A 13,726-nucleotide genomic window follows, 5' to 3' on the forward strand; every position below is an offset into this window, starting at 1 on the left:
ACCATCAATGACCTTAAAGGTTCTAGAAGCAGTTTAGATAAGCATTGTTTGCTATTGCTTGTAGTTAGTCTGTAGGCCATTATAAAAGAAACACGTGTGAAGTTGCTTTGCCGGACAAACAAATTTGCACTGACATCATGAAATAGCTGACATTTGTTGAGGGAGGGGAAAACAATTAAGTTGTACAATTTTAATAATAAACCACATTTTTGCATCAAGTCATGTTATTTAATAGCCACACCTGATATGTGGAACTATGAAGCTGCTGTTTATGAGAAGATTTGAAGACAGCTTGGAGCTGTAGTATGGCTTAAGAAACTGCTAGAGAAAGACGTTATTAATGCATGGAAAATAACCAAGAAGTATTTAAGAAAAGCACTAGCAGATTGTGTAGCTAGGGTCAATGTTGGATAAATCAGGTGGAAGTTAAATGAAAGAGTATCGTCATTAAGCATGAGCTGCAAAAGAAAAGTTGTTGAGGATATACAAGGAGAAGATGTGATGCTTTGCATTGCACACTCATTGGCAATGAAAAGCATGTCCAGAAGAGGAACTAGCTTGGTCATAAAGAATGCAGATTATGAGAGAAAATTAGCTAAGCAGGCCTGTCCCAAAGTGTTTCTTGCAATACATGGTAAGCCAAAGAGAGAGAATGATTATGAAGGATAACTTTAATGAACACTGATGTTAAGAATGTGACAGAAGCAGAATAAATAGTTGAATACTAAGTGATTACTTTTCAAGTGCATATCATCCTATCATTTGATATATATATATATATCAAATATAATGCAGGTCACTGCATTATATTTGCTGTGACCAGTGTGACAGGAATTGAGATAAGAATAGAGGTATGAGAACTTGAGATGTTTTGGATATTAAAAAATAAAAATCTTATTGTAAACAGCTATGGGGTTGTATGAGAGGGGGGGGGAGTGAGAGACAGAGAAAGAGAGAGAGTGATTGCTGTGCCTGTGACCAAACTGTTTGTTTAAGTCTCACCACTGGTAGAGTGCCAAGGGACTGTGGAAAGAGGAGAAAATAGTTCCATTACATAAAACAATGCTCCAAAATGGAGATTTCAAATTATAATTTGAAAACTTAATATCTCAGGAAAGGATATAATTCAGGAAGTAGGTGGATAGGAATATGATACTGTATGAGGGAATAGCATGGCTTTGTAAAAAGTGGGCTCTTGTTTTAGTAATTTACCAAATTTTTGTAGTAAAATGAGATGAGCTAGAAAAAAGAAATAGCTACATCGTGGTACTGTTGGACTTTGCAAAGGCATTTGTCAGGTCACCATATAGTAATCTGTTATTGGAGCAAACAGAGATGGATATGAAACTAGTGACATGCATAAAAAAGATGGCTGATTAACAGACATCAGAGAATAACATTGATGGAATTGCATCAAAGAAAAGGCAGGTGATCATTAGTGTGTCACTGGGCTTTTTACTTGGGCCACATTGTTCAGTTTTTATATTAATAATACTAAGAATGATTTGATTGGAAATATCCAATTGTTTGCTTTTAATCCTAAACTGGGAAGAGCAATTACGAGGGTAGTCTGAAATGTTCTTGGCCTAACAATGAAAAAACAAATTTATAATTTCAAAATTATTTTTATTTTTCAACATAATCTCCCTTAAGACTAATACATTTATTCCAGCAATGCTCCAGCACCATTATCCTGTCGTTGTAGTGGTTCTCAGTAAGATCAGCAAAATACCCCTGTACAGCCAGTCATCTCTTGATTCGAAGAAAAACGCTGACCAGCAAGGAAGAGTTTTAGTTTTGGGAAAAGATAGAAATCAGAGGGAGCCAAATCTGGGGAATAGGGTGGATGTTCCAACAATTCATAGTGCAGATCTCTTAATTTTCCATTGCCAAAACAACACCTTTGTGGGCAGGTGCATTGTCCTGATGAAAGATGATTTTTTTTCTTCTGCAAACCGGGTCTTTTCTCTTGAATTTTTTTGTATAGTCTGGTTAAAAGATTGGAATAATATTCAGCGGTTATTGTTTTACCCTTTTCAAGATAATTAATAAACAAAATGCCGATGCCATGACCTTTCCTGCTGATGGAGCCAACTTTGTCTTCTTTGGCGCTGAACAACCGGCTTCTGTCCACTGTTTTGACTACTGTTTGGATTCTGGTGTGTAATGATGAATCCAAGTCTCATCCATAGTAATAAATCGATGCACAAAATCAGTTTTATTCTTGTTAAAACGCTCCAAGCACTGTTCAGAAACTTTCATGCGAGTGCATTTTTGATCTGCTGTGAGCAAGCCTGACACCCATCTTGCGCAAAGCTTTTTCATTTGCAATTCTTCATGCAAAATATATCCTACACGTTCTTTTGAAATGCCTATAGTCCCAGCAGTTTCACGCACTTTGACTTGCCAGTCATCCAATTCCATATCGTGCACTTGATCAATGATTTCTGGCGTTTATTATACTTTTTGGACCTCCTTCATGTCTATCATCTTAAAGGCTGATATGGCCATGTTTAAATTAGGCAGCCCATTTCTTAATTGTCGAAAATGAAGAAGAAGCGTGCCCATAAACTTTTATGAACTTCAAATGAATTTCTTTTGACGATAAACCTTCTTTTTCAAATTTTATAACCGTGCGACACTCAATTTCATCCATTTCAAGGGATACAAACAACGCTTTTGCTTCAGACAGCTGTATAAAACAATCTACTTGATAGAATGACTTGCAGTTTCACACGAATGCTTATGACAGATGTACCAACTTACAAAAATTAAAATTTTGCTGATAGTGTTGTCATCTATGATTGAGAACTTTCCAGACCTCCTTCGTATTAATAATTTGATATAAAGATCCTACAGGATGATCTTAATAGACTGGTAGTTTTGATAGAAGAACATGGCTGCCAGTTTAAATATAATAAAGGTTATGCACTAAGGCTGAAGAGATGGTAAACTGGATATCATTAATTGATGAGATTGCATTGAAAGAAATTGATGAGGCTACAGATTTAAGGGTAATTGGGAACACAGGACATATTTCAAAACAGGATAAAATAAATATATCAAAGGATCATTTGGATGTGAAGAAACACCGATGATAAGCAGGGATAAGAAGGTTCTTATCCCTCTTTATAGGGCGCTTTGATATGACCACATCTGAACTATTGTGTGTACAGATTTGTTTAGTTGAAGTTTTTGGAAATGTGTAAGTGAAGAGGATTCAGAGCAAGTGACAAATGGTGACTGGTGTAGAGTTTTCCCTATAAGACTAGATTGAATGCTTATGGGGTATAATGTTTAGCTGAGTGGCAGAAAAGAGGCCAAAAGTTGTCACAGCTTATTACTAAAATACTCTGGATTAGAGATAAATGTTGAAAGTTTTTCCACTTGGTTATACTATAAATTAAAGATGCCAAGAACTTCTTGGTTATAGTATAACCAAGTGGAAAAACTTTCAAAGTCTATCTCTAATCCAGAGTATTTTAGTAATAAGGTGTGACACCTTTTGGATACTTATATAGGGAAATATGACTTCTCCATTACTTCAGCTGTGGTTTCACTTCTGGGTCTGACTCTCACTGATGTGACCTCAATAAAGGTCTTAATCAATCTGGATAGTGACCCTTCCCATAATGCATAGCATTATATGTCCATAAGGATATATGCTTTGCATTATGGGATACTAAGGCAAGTGATGTTAAGTCATTAACCTCCATATACGAGTTGCCCAGTTGTGAAATTGCTTCATGTGCAAACTTCGTTTGCTTTCACTTGGTTAAAGGATTAAATCAAGAATATAACTTCTTGTCATCTTTAATTTATTAGACATAACAGTGGTCCAAAAGACAGTCTGTCAGGAACGAGATCGCCATTGTCTGAGAAAGCTTATATGGACATACAGAACTTTCTGTGTGCAGCAATTGACCAAAGTACTTAATGATGGCTATTTCCAACCTATATCTCACCAGACTGTGCACAGGGAATTGAAGAGGATTGAGATTGACAGTCACTTGTCTATACGTAAAATAAGAGTTTTTAATTCTGTGGCCAGTATGTGTTTAGTGAGGGAGGAATACAAAGATTCTTGCTTTTACCTGGATCATATCATAAAAGATATTGGAATAGACATTGACAGCTGAAATGCATACACTGTACAGTATTTGTTTTTAGGGTATTCTGCAGCACAAGACCTCAGTCTCCTGGAAATCAGAAATGTCTGTGAAGGAAAATTTTTGCAATCTGACTGTTGTGGGTTTTGTTGGAATGTTGATGATATTGAGGTTTTACTGCAGAGACATAAGTTTTTCTGTTTCTGTCTGCAGAAACATATTTAAAAACTAGTGAGAACACTACTTTAAAGAATTTTATTGTTATATGCAAGGACACAGAACTGAAGATGGTCCTCCTTGTGCTGGAGTATCTATTAGTGTTCAGTCATCCTCCTTTCCATCATGTCCAGCTTAATACTGCTCCAAAAGCTAGCAGTTCACTTATCTGTGGGATTTCTTATTACAGTACATTCCATTTATTTACCACTGGGTTGTGAGATAAATGAGATTGAACTAGATAATCTTATATTTCAACTCTCTCAACCCATACTTCTCATAGGTGACTTTAATGGACACAACACTCTGTGGGGTTGCACCAACACAAATGGATGAGGTCGTATTATTGACTGAGTCCTTGACAATAATGATTTCTTTTTTAAAAATGGATTCGGTACCTTCTTCCAAATGCTTATCTACTCATATTCTGCAGTAGATAATATTACAATCTTCTCCCCTTTCATTTTCCCACTGCTCACATGGAATATTGAAGAGAACATATATGGAGGTGATCGTTTTCTTGTTCTTTGCACAATGTCTTCACAGGAAACATGTTCTCCAGCACATGTGCTTATGTGGAATATGGACCAGTTTGACTGGAATTCCTTTTACCATCCTGCCAAATTTAATGCTGCTCAAACACTTATTAACGAAGCAGTAAAGATGTAACAGATTATATTGTCCTGGAAGCAACAGCCCGAATTTTAAAATCATCATCTTGGTTCCCACTCTGTCCAAAGCTTTCGCAGAATTCAGTGCCAGGCAGCCGAAAAATATCAAGACAGAGAATTGGGTATATTGAATAGATACCCTGCCTCAAGCTCTTAAGCATGCTTGGGGTAAAGTACGTTATGTGAGACATCAGAATCAAAATCAGATTTGATCCATTTTACCTCATTGATTACTCAAACAACCAGTGCAAAAATTGCAGGGATAAAATCCAGAAAATAAAAGGTTGATACCGGACCTACTGTTTGTCTACCTTAGATCATATTAGATGTGTTGTTGCTGATCCGAAAGTTATTATAGACACTTTTGGAGAAAATTTTGTCAGAATCTCAGCAACAGCTTCATATCCTCCAGAAGTATATTGATAAGAGAAACAGCCGCTAAATTTTTCTGCCAGTGGGCTTGAGCCATACAATCAGCCATTTGTTAAGAAGGAACTGAAAAGAGTTGTTTTTTCTGTCTCATCCTAGTGAAATGATAGGTCCTGATGACATCCATTATGAAATGATAAAACATCTTCCACCGCCTGCTATGGATCTTCCTCTCAATGTATAACAGAATACTTACAGCGGAAGAGTTTCTGGATTCTTGGCATAAGTCATTTGTCATTGCTACACAAACCAGGAAAGGATTTAACACAAGCAAACAATTATCAACCTGTTGCTCTGACCAGTTCCTTTATAAGATATTAGAGAAAATGGTTAATGCCAGACTTCTCTGATATTTAGAAAGCAACAATCTTCTTTTCAATACTCAATGTGGCTTTCATAGACATTCTTCAACTTTGAACCATTTAATTCATTTAGAAACTTGTATAAGAGATACATTCCTGAAACAAGAATATCTAGTTTCGAGCATTCTTTGACATGGAAAAATCTTATGACACAGCCTGGAGATATGGCATATTAAAAGATCTCTGTTACCTAGGTCTTACAGGACACCTTCCTGTATCTATTAAAACTTTCTGTTTTCATAGTCGGAGTGGGAAGTACGTTATTTCGATGATATCATCAAGAACAAGGTGTTTCCCGAGGCTCTGTCCTACATGTGACACTTTTGCTATCAAAGTTAACTCAATCACTAAACAGCTTTCTCCCATTGTAAGGCAGTGCTCTATATATTGAAGACTTTACAACTTACTGTCGCTCTTCTAAGATGAGGGTAATTGAAATACAACTTCAGTAAGCATTTGATCATGTCTCTTCATGGACTCTTAGTAATGGGTTCAGGTTTTCAGCAGAAAAAAAACTATTTATATATACTTCTGCTGAAAATGCATTCTTCAACCAGATTCTGCATTAAGAATGGGACAGACTGTTATGTCAGTATCAATAGAAGCCAAGTTCTTGGAACTCATCTTTGACAAAAAAAAAAAAAAAAAACTTACATTCCTTGCACACTAAGGAAAAATTGCAAGAGAGGCATCGAACCTCCTTTACACTTTATCCTGTACTGAATGGAGTGTGGATTGTGCACTTATACAAAGTGCACAATCTGCACTCCATTTAGTACATTTTCCACTTATACAAAGTGCAAAATGGAGTGAGCACTTATACAAAGCTGTATAACAGATCTCAACTCTGTGGTTCTGCAAAGTAGAATAACCTGCAATAGTTGAGTCCCATCCACTATCGGGGTATATTGATAGCTGGTGCCTTTTGCACATTGCCCACTCAAAGCCTTTATGTTGAAGCATATGTATTAGCTCCATCACTTAAACTCTAGGTAATTGATGTCTTTCATCACCTGGTGAAATACCACCACCTTGCTTGGTCATGTTTGGTCGCTAGAGCAGGGGTCCTGGTTTCTGTCCCCCCCCCCACTCTTCCCATATGCAGTAAGAGTGATATCCTCAAAGACATACCAGTCTCACTGTAGAGGGCCCCAGATCCTCTCCTATTCGAGGGTATAGCAATAAAACGGTTCCGCAGGCCAGAGTCTGGTTATTACATGGAACCGAACCACAGTTAGCAAAAAATCCTGCAACCATGTATTTTGCCAGTTTGTGACTGGAGGGAGACCAAACACTGTAACTGCAGGGGGTAACTGTCAAGGCCACATATGGACATGTGACTGACTCTCCTCTGTGTGGGCAGTGTGTTTGCAAATCTTTCTCTCACTGCATGCCCCACTTCCTTTTTATCTCTTCCTTACCAAACACAATGAACCACAACCAAAATAATATGTTTTTACTACAGAACAAACTATACCCACCAGTTCACAGCCTCATGTCCTTTGCCACTACAAGAGTGCCAACTGAGAGGACCTCCATGACTTCTGTTCCGTCTTCCCATGGTCTGACTACTGCTTCAGTTCTTCTGATCCAGACATCTGCTCAGAGTGAATAACAGAAATCGTCCTCAAAGGAATGAAGGCTCTCATTCCCTACTCCAGTCCAAACTCTCAGCCACAATCCAAGCCTTGGTTCTCAAAAAAGTGTGCCAATGCTGTAAAAGAAAAAAACTTCTGCTTACCACAGTTGTCTTAAAAACCAAAACTCCAGCTGCCCTCTCTGACTATACTGCAGCCTGCAACAGTTGTAAAAGACTCGTCATCAAGTCCCACTCAGACTTTGAAAAGGCCAAATGCTGCAAACTCACCTCCTGCCCAAATGGTAGTTGCTCCTTCTGATCCCTCCAAGGCCATTGGGTGCAATTTCTGCTCACCTGGATTTCCACCACTCTCAGATCCAGATGGTACTGTAGTCACCTCACCAAAAGACAAGGCCAAATTACTTGCATCACTCTTCTCTTCCAATTCTTGCATTGATGACCTGAGCAAAGTTCCTTACATTCCACAAAGAACATCTCTCTTCGTGTCTCCCATAATCTTCTGACAAAAAAAGAAATCCAAAGAATCCTTAACAACCTGAGCACAAACAAGGCATCTGGCCCTGATGGTATTCCACCTATTGTATTAAAAAATGAGTCCCCCTCCCAGAACTAACACCAGTCCTGTATCGCCTCTTCAATCCATCCTAAAGAAAGGTGATAAAAGTCAACCAATGAGCTTGGTATGTTCATATGAGTTCACATCATTTCCTTAGTATCCCATAATACAAAGCACATCTCCTTGCAGACATGTATAATGCTATGCATTATGGGAAGGGTCACTAAGGCAAGTGACGTGAACTCATACCACCTTTACCACGAGTTGCCCCAGTCCTGAAAGATACTTCAGGTGCAAACTTTGTTTGCTTACACTTGGATAATGGATTAAACCAAGTATATAATTTCTTGGTATTTTTAATTTATAATATAACCAAGTGAAAAACTTTCAACAACTGTCTATCTCTAATCCAGAGTATTTTAATAATAAGGTGTGACACCTTTTGGCAACTCATAAAGGAAAATATGACTTTTGCATTACTTCAACCTTGATATCTCACCTCCAGGTCTAGCTCCCACTGATGAGACCTCAATAAAGGTCAAAACCGGTCTGTGTAGTGACCCTTCCCATAATGCATAGCATTATACACGTTCGCAAGGAGATGTGCTTTGCATTATGGGATACTAAGGCAAGTGATGTGAACTCATACCACCTTTGCCACGAGTTGCCTCATCCCGAAAGATATTTCAGGTGCAAACTTTGTTTGCTTACACTTGGATAATGGATTAAACCAAGTATATAATTTCTTGGTATCTTTAATTTATAATATAACCAAGTGAAAAACTTTCAACAACTAATAATCCCTTTCTCACCAACCCACTTCAATCCCTTTCTCATAGACATTCGGTTCCTCTCCTATGGATACTTTCATGGACAGTGCTCTGCTGAATTAGCCACTATTATTTCTCCACTCTCCTCCAAAATCATTAAAACAAGGGCCACTGCTAACCAACACGCCTTTACAGTCCATCTTAAAACTCATTGAATCAGCTTCACTGCCTCCTCTTTTATTCCATCTACTTCTCTTCTGGAAAGTCTCACCCATTCTGCCTTCCCCAAATATTACAACCCTCAGCTGTTCAAGCAAAATGTGAACAGACTCCTTCTTTCTTCTATTCCTCTTGTCCATTGTATGGCACTATAGGTCATGTGTGGACCAGATATATTAAAAAAAAAAAAGACGGTTGTCTCTGAAATATGCCCTAAACTCTCTGAGAACATTCTACATGGGGTAGGCTCTTTTGTCTATGTTGGAAGACTCAATGTCACACATCAGGCCACCATGCATCCTTTTGGTATGCTTATTAAAGATATTATGGAAGATATTGGCATTACTCCAAACATTGCGGCATTCCTCCATGGCAGTTTGCACTCTACTATCATCTGTCTCCCTTCAGTTGTTTAATGCACACAAGGCTGCTCACAATGATTTTTTGCCCATCTATATGGTTCTTTATCAGAGCTTGTTGGCTGTGCTTCTGTTTCCTGATTTTACTATCTCCAACTAAATCCCACTCGATTGTAGTAATTATACAGCACAGTTGCATGCTATTCAGCTTGCACTTGTGCATATAAAAGAAAACCACCACCAAAAGTGTGTAATTTATACAGCTCTTTGAGTTCTTTACAGGCTATCTCCTTTCTTATGTTTAATACACATCCAGTGCTTTGTGAGGGGGGTTATATCTGTTGTACGAAGTGAAGATGCTTAATTCTGATGTTTGGTTGTGCTGGATTCCCAGCCACATTGGAATTAAGGGAAATGAGACTGCGGATGCAGCTACTAGATCAGCTTATACATTTTCCATGTACAGTTTGACAGTTCCCTGTACAGACTACAGGCATGGAAAAGTATGAGCTGATGTAGTAGCTGCATCTACAGTCTCATTTCCCTTAATTCCAAAGATCAAAGCTAATTGTCCAGTGGCAGTCATCATGCAGGAAGCACTGACAAACAAATTGAATGATATTAAGCAAAAAATTAAGCATTGGCAGTCTAGTTAATGTAGAAATAGAGTGAGAAGAACTTGTTCTTTCTAGGCTTTGCGTATCTCACACTCTTCTTACACATTCTTATTACTGAGAGCTGATGACCCACCTATGTGTGAAAAATGCAACTTACCATTTAGTGGATTATCAGCTCACATGAGAGAGGAATGAAATTTTTACTTATTTGGCTGAGTCATGTGCACTCCAGTATATGTTAAAAGTTTTAAAAGTAACTTTTTAAAAATTTACCAAAGTTTTATAAATCAGATGTGTTTGTTTATATAAACACATTTGATTTGATCTTCCCACACTCTTCTCCTATACATAAAAGTGCGTGAAGAAAGATAGTAAGCATATTGCCTAGATATGATAATGAAGAATGGTGGAGGAGGAAGAGAGTAACAATAATGAATGACTTGGTAGCAAGAATGTGTCAAAAGAGAAAGGTCCAGAATGTGTGTGTATTCTTGGAGAGCATTTCAGGATAGAAGAGAACTGTATGTGAAAGATGGACTGCATTTGAACATGGAAAGACATAGGTATCTGGAGAGATTGTTGCTAGGCAAGTGAGAGTGTTAGATCAGGATAAATTAGAGTTCCAAGGGTGGGTGGTAACAGGGGTGACCTCTTGTGGGGATAGTCACTTGGAAGATAGGCAAATTTATGATATATTGCAGTCAAATGAAGTCTGGAGGGAATAATAATGTGTATGGAAATATTAATAATGTATTGATGTTTCTTTATATAAATGATAGGAGTAAATCAGGAATAAAGGAAGTGAATTGGTGTCATTAATGGTCTCAGCCTGCCCAGAGATTATTGGAATCAGTGAAACATGGGTGGTAGAAGATGATATCCTTACAGGAATAGAAATAGGACGTAGCATACCCCAGTCATGTGAGACATTAGGTTCCAGACCACCTTCGTACAGTGAATCACTGGTAGATAGATGCCTGTAATAGTTTAATAACATTTTTAAGCAACCATATATGCAAGTAAATATCTTTACCTTTGTTTGTAACTGTTGTTACAGTAGTTGCAAACTACTGTAATAGCTATGATACACCACCACCATCACTAAATTCAGTCATTTAAACCTTAGTATGTAATGTGATATATTTACACATCTTTTCATCAGAAGCAACAGCACCATTACCTTGAAATTTATTTCCCTTTATTAGCAACAATAAAATAACAGTTCTAAACAATTTACTGTATTTACTAGAATATAATTCTAGTAAATACAGCATATATCTTGCACCCCTGATTTTACTTTACAAAAAAAAGAAATTAAAAAGTTTAGCATTTAGTTTGCACACAAAAAAAGTTTAAAACTTTAAGAAATAGATAGTGAATGTTGTTATGCCTGTTTCAGATATTTTCAAATTTGGTTAAGGAGAATCAGCATTTCAACTCAACAATCATCGGCCCACCTTTCTTGTTGAGTCATGCAATCTTTTGTTAATACCACTCCAATCGTATGCATAGAGGAAATGTGCGGGTGAGAGCACTGACTTCTACTCTATCTTGGATTAAGTGGGAATGGATTAAGATTAAGAGACCATCATTAGAACTGCTGTGCTACTGGATTTTGATAGCTTGGGACATGATTTGCCAGAAATAATTAATTTAATTACAGAAGCATTCTCTAAAAGGTTCATTCAAATATATCACATGATGCAGGTGAGCGGCGATCACGTAAATAACATTGATAATTAAAATTTAAATAATGCGAGCAATAAATTATAATGAATACTGATGATTTAATTATAAACGTGAATTTAGTTTTTTCCTGAAAAAGTTTAGTTTTTGAAAATTCATTCATATATCTCGCACCACGATTTTTTAACTGTAAATTTTGAAGAAAAAAGTGCGAGTTATATTCGAGAAAATGTGGTATAATTCACAGCACAACATCAAAATACAGCGAGCAACGATGTTGTAAACTAATTTTTAGTCCTCAAAAACTGCACATTGGTTAGTTAATTCATGGAAGTGTCATGCCACTAAAATGCTGTATGAGTGAATGCAGCATCATATAAATGGGTATTGGTCATAATTACAGAGCATTGTAAAGTGAAGCATCGTAATATGGGGTATTACTGTATTTCGGAAGGATGGGAAAGGCATATGGGGTGGCGGAGTGCTACTTATGCTACTTAAAATACTTTGTAAATAAGGCAGGGGGGTTGGGTAGGATTTCACCATATGTTTTAAGAGAATGTTCTAAAGAAATGACAACTCCATTGACCTGGCTGCTTGTTGAAAATGTAGCTACTAGACAGGTGTCCAAGGAGTAGAAGGAGGGTAAGATAGTGCCATTGTCTAAAAGTGGTAGTAAGAATGGAGGCAACAAGCTATAGACTAGTTTGTATTTCTTCTGTAGTTAAGATTTTGGAGAAATTAGAGATCATATACAAAATTATGCAGACGAGGGTAATATTATATGTGAAAGTCAGAATGGGTTTTTTTAAGGATGCTCTGTTTCAGTAATTTGTTTTCCTTTTATAATAAAATAATGAGGGCAGTTGACAGTGGAAAGATATATACTGCCTTTTCTGCAAAGGTATTTGACAGGGTTCTACATAAGTTGATATATAAGTTGCAAACGCATGGGGTTAGATATTGGATTAGTGAATTAGATTGAAAATTGGTTATCTGATAGACATCTGAGAGTTATGTATGTTAGAGCTCTGTCAGGGGTTGGAAACATTACGAGTGGAGTTGCATAGGGTTCGGTACCATTACTGTTCAGTATGATATGTCAGTGATATTGTCACTGGATTACAGGGTGATATTCAGTTGTTTGCAGATAATATGATGCTGGAAAGGGTTGTTAGTAATAGTGCAATGCGGTGGCCTTTCAGGATGATTTGAATAAGATGGACAGATGGGAAAACAAATCAGGATGTCAATTTAATGCATCTAAATGCAATGTCTTGAAATTTGAGATCTCCCAATGAGCAGCTGCATTCTCTCATTGGGGAGAGGATGCAGCCTTTCCTCAATGTGGAGAGGAGGAGGAGGCTGAGGATCTTAGTGATACTCAATAAAAATTGTTCAGGGGACATATCATAAAGGTGATGAAGATAACCAAGAGGATTGCTACAATATTAAAGAAGGACTTTGAACCAATAGAGATGAGTTACAAGAGCAGTGTACCAATAAAGCCCTGATCAAGATCACATTTGGGTTATTGTGCTCTGATCTGATTCCTGGGATTTGAAGAGGATAAGTTAACCTTAGAGAGGATACAGTGATGGATAACAAAACTGATATCAAGACTGTACAATGTTGATTATGATGAGAGACTGAGAGTATAGAAACTATAGAGTTTAGTGGAGAAGATGAAGGGACACAATTGAAACATTTAAACTGTTGAGAGAGAGTTACATGACTGACAATGGGGAGATTTTTCATATAGTAGTACAAAGGAAAAGAACAAGGAAAAAGGGCTCTCCCTGGAAATTGCAAAAGGAGATAAGTATGAGGGTGTTTTATTTTGCATGGAGGGTGGGGGTTGGATAATGGAATGCATTGCCTGATGGGGTTGTGAATGTGTGGATGGTGAATGAGTTTGAGAAATGGTGTGATAGACTTCATGTCATGTAAGATTGGGCCTCTTGCGTAGGTCCCGAATAATGATAATAATAATTTATATTGAAATTATTGCCCTGCTATAACTTATTAATAATTCAGTACTGTGTTTCTTGGCAATTAAACTAGAAATACTTTCTCCTGCAAAATTTTTATTCAATTTGGAATTGAGTGGTGAAGAATTGCATCTAATTAAA

The 13,726-nt window shown here is 37.2% G+C and overlaps 1 protein-coding gene across 2 annotated transcripts in view; it reads left to right on the forward strand.

The window, feature by feature from the left end:
- Positions 1-13,726, forward strand: part of LOC150092336 (F-box/WD repeat-containing protein 4-like) — a 122,439-nt gene that overhangs the window by 91,971 nt on the left and 16,742 nt on the right. The window lies entirely within an intron of this gene.

Source organism: Typopeltis vanoorti, chromosome 26 (genome assembly GCF_054136105.1).
Source record: "Typopeltis vanoorti isolate ZY-2024b chromosome 26, IOZ_Tvanoo_1.0, whole genome shotgun sequence".
NCBI lineage: Eukaryota > Metazoa > Arthropoda > Arachnida > Uropygi > Thelyphonidae > Typopeltis > Typopeltis vanoorti.